Consider the following 4,595-nt stretch of genomic DNA (forward strand, 5'->3'; position numbering starts at 1 on the left):
AATGATTTACAGAGGACAGCATGTATTCATCCGGCTATGAAAGAGGCATCAGGATATATGACATGACAGAGACTTGAGTATTCTCGCTTAATGAACACACTCCTTCTTCTTTTTCGTCGCGGTTTATCTTTTCATGAATAGTTCCATGTGAAGTCATAAAAATAATAACAGGGTATATATTTCCCCCCCATTGCGTCATCCCAAAATATCTGGGAAAATTTCCATTTGAAAGATATTTTTCTCAGGGATTGGTGCCACTGAGTGTTTTTCAAGTGACAAATAGATGAGACATGGATAAAACATGTAGACTATCTCATCTCATCACACATGTCTGTAAGGGTTGAGAGAGGAAAATTACAGAATGAAGAAAACCAGACAAACTGTTATAAAGTAAAGCTGTGCCATTAAGATGAAAATATGGTGTTAATTGGGATAATTCATTTCTATTAAAAACGTTTACATTTTATTAATATTTACACTTACAACCCAAATTCCGGAAATGTTGGGACATTTTTTTAATTTGAATAAAATGAAAACTAAAAGACTTTCAAATCACATGAGACAATATTTTATTCACAACAGAACATAGATAACATAATAAATGTTTAAACTGAGAAATACAGGTCTCAAATTAATTGGGACGGGGGCATGTTTACCATGGTGTAGCATCTCCTCTTCTTTTCAAAACAGTTTGATGCCGTCTGGGCATCAAGGTTATGAGTTGTTGAAATTTGGTCCTATTCTTGCCTGATATAGGTTTCCAGCTGCTGAAGAGTTCGTGGTCATCTTTCGTTTAATGATGCACAAAATGTTCTCAATAGGTGAAAGATCTGGACTGCAGGCAGGCCAATTCAGCACCCGGACTCTTCTACGACAAAACCATGCTGTTGTAATAGCTGTATGTGGTTTTGCATTGTCCTGCTGAAATACACAAGGCCTTCCCTGAAATAGATGTCGTCTGGAGGGGAGCATATGTTGCTCTAAAACCTTTATATACCTTTCAGCATTCATAGTGCCTTCCAAAACATGCAAGCTGCCCATACCATATGCACTTATGCACCCCCATACCATCAGAGATGCTGGCTTTTGAACTGAACGCTGATAACACGTTGGAAGGTCTCCCTCTTCTTTAGCCCGGAGGACACGGCGTTCGTGATTTCCAACAAGAATGTCAAATTTGGACTCGTCTGACCATAGAACACTTTTCCACTTTGAAACAGTCCATTTTAGATGAGCCTTGGCCCACAGGACACAATGGCGCTTCTGAACCATGTTCACATATGGCTTCCTTTTTGCATGATAGAGCTTTTTTGGCATCTGCAGATGGCACGGCGGATTGTGTCAATGACATTACTAAATGGGACCAGGGATACTTCCAGGAACCACTGTTGGTAAACACAATCATGCCGATGAGTGATACAGTGTCATCCGAGGGCCCAAAGACCACGGGCATCCAATAAAGGTCTTCGGCCTTGTCCATTATGCACAGAGATTTCTCCAGTTTCTCTGAATCTTTTGATAATGTTATGCACTGTAGATGATGGGATTTACAAAGCCTTTGCAATTTGACGTTGAGGAACATTGTTTTTAAAGTATTCCACAATCTTTTTACGCACTATTTCACAGATTGGAGAGCCTCTGCCCATCTTTACTTCTGAGAGACTCTGCCTCTCTAAGACATCCCTTTTATAGCTAATCATGTTACAAACCTGATATCAATTAACACAATTAGTTGCTAGATGTTCCCAGCTGAATCTTTTCAAAATTTCTTACTTTTTCAGCCATTTGTTGCCCCCATGCCAACTTTTTTGAGACCTGTAGCAGGCATTAAATTTGAAATTAGCTCATTTCATTTAGTGGATAAAAGTGTAAAATTTCTCCATTTAAAAATTTGTTATGCTATCTATGTTCTATTGTGAATAAAATATTGGCTTATGTGATTTGAAAGTCTTTTAGTTTTAATTTTATTCAAATTTAAAAAACATCCCAACATTTCCGGAATTCGGGTTGTATTTTGTGTACAGAAAGAAGAACAGTTCATGAATTAGTTCTAGTTTTTGAATGTTGAGTGATGTTTCTTCAGCATATATTTTCACATGATACTGGAAACAGAAGTAAAACATAAAATACAAATCTTGCTTCCAACTCATTTTAACAGCTGTAGTTACTGATAGGTCTACGTGCTAATTTGAATATGTGAATATATGAATATAACAGTTCCAAAAAAGGTATAAATGTAATGCTGTATTCACAATTATTTAATCACAGCACTTTTCATTTTAATTGATTGTGCATCTCATCCGTAGAGAACATCTTTTGGCATGCTTTGAAGATGTCTACCTCAATGTGTTTTACAGCACAATCAATGCTCAACTGTTCAAGTCTGCAACTTCATTTTCATTTCATCTTCCATCTGAAGATCTCATTCCAGACCTCACTCGTTTCCTTTTAAAATGAAATATCACTCCCACATAGAGCCATCCTGGCATGTTCAACCTTTCAAAAAAATAAAAATTCAAAACTAGAGAATATTTTGTTGAGTTGTTGGAGACTGAGGACCAAAAAAGCAGCGATGCATTCATTCCTCTGAAATTATCAGGGGTGCTGAAGACTTCTGCTCTTTGTTGTGCTCTTCCTCCTTTTTATATCGTTAAACACAAGTCTTGTTGTGGGAAGTGTTTAGCACTGGCACAGAATTCAAGGCAACTGGATGTCCTGGAGCAAGACTTGTATCCACAGAGAAGCTGAATCATTTTCCATACAGAGCATGTGAGCTTTCAGATGTGCAGGATCTAATTAGAATCACCTCCTCTGCCTTGTCAAGATTGGTTTGTGTTTGGGTGTTCAAAAGAGGTCTTTTCACAGTTTGCCAAGTCTGAGAAGCCAGCAGTTCAGGAGCCAGTGGACTACACACATGCATATTCAAAGATATTCTCTCTAATGCAGCCAAGGAGGTCTATAATACCTGGAGACAGCTATCCGATCATCTCAATAGCAGTTGTTCGGCTGGCACAGGACTCCAGGAAGCAGGTGATATGAAATCTGCCATCTTTGCTCACGGATGCTCGATCTTGTCACGTGTTTGTGTTGGGCCAATCAGCTGAGCCATGGCTAATGACTCTAGAGCTGCAGGAAAATGACATCATGAGAGCACAGACTGAGCGGTGACTTGCAGGGTTATAATCCATTTGAATTTAGTTTTTATTTCTATTTAATTTTTTTTTTTAGTTGAGTTTTCTAGTTTCAATTTATTTAAGTTTTAACATTTTCAAGTTCAATGCTTACAGGTTGTAAACGTTGTATAGTACAGGCTTTAAGTTTTATAGTATACACTACTGTTTAAAATATTGGGGTAAGTAGCCTACTTACAAATCATTAACAAACTATATCTTTAAGTTTATTCATAGTTCATTTATTGTAGTCTCTACATTGTTAATATATTAATAGGCTATATACAGATAGTGAGATCTTGATTTATTGACACTGTAATTAACAAAATTATTATTGTGAAATTAGTCATAAAATATTTAGATTAAAGCAATAAGCCCCAAGAAGTCGTGGTTTACAGTGAATTTATAACAGCAAAGGGACGTTGTTAGGCATGACGTGGAGTTAAAGCTAAAAAATATGTATCAATGCAACTTTCCTGAAGTAAAATCATTAAAAGCCTTCCTTACGCTGGAAAAAAATTATTGAAAGTTGTTGTGAACATGGAACAAGACACAAATGACAAATGCTTTGTTTACACCTGGTCACTTCATGCATTTTCTCTGATCAGATAGCTATCTGATTAATAAAAACGATTGCATTTACACTTACACATAAATGTGTCTCTGCAAAACGGATATAAATCCGATCTTCGATTCCCCTGCTATATGCAGATTTCATGGAGTTCACGTCACCGAAAGCAACAAATATGAGCTGCATTTTATTGATCATCAGCTAATTTAAAAATCAAAGACCGCAATAGGAGAGAGCACGGCAACAGCACTGGTAAGATCATTTCGTCTCATTACCTTTAATGAAGATGATCGTGTTTTGAGCACCTGCGACTTACTTTCGATTTTGATTGCGGCAGTTTGCGCGTTGTCTTGCTGAATAGATAATGCGGTGATCATAGACTGTAAAAAAAAAGATGGACGACGCAAGTCACGCGACGCCGCTTTCTTCCATTGTATTGAACTGAAGCCAAAACGGACGCCGATTGGCGCTAACACGTTACGCAAAAACGTCAAAAACGTCAAAAAAAAAAAAAAAAAAAAAGTCAGTGGAGCCCGGGGGCGGAGTCGCGGTATCAAACTTCCGAACAGCTCATTTTGTCGGTGTGAAATAACACAGAAACAACACAGAAATTGAAAATGAATAGTTAGTTATATATGTTGAATCTCCCCTCAAAGCCCTGACAGTCCTCAGAGAAGCTGTTAATCAACTGTGCGTTGTTAAGCACGACGCGAAGCAGAGTGCCTGCAACCACTTCAGCCGTGACTCATTTATGATACAGCACTAGCCTCGAGTACCAAAAATATGTATCAATGCAGCTTTCATGAAGTAAACTTTCACTAAAGCATTCCTTCCGCTGGAAAAAAATAGTCCCT

The sequence above is a fragment of the Megalobrama amblycephala genome, linkage group LG18 (genome assembly GCF_018812025.1).
Source record: "Megalobrama amblycephala isolate DHTTF-2021 linkage group LG18, ASM1881202v1, whole genome shotgun sequence".
Lineage (NCBI taxonomy): Eukaryota > Metazoa > Chordata > Actinopteri > Cypriniformes > Xenocyprididae > Megalobrama > Megalobrama amblycephala.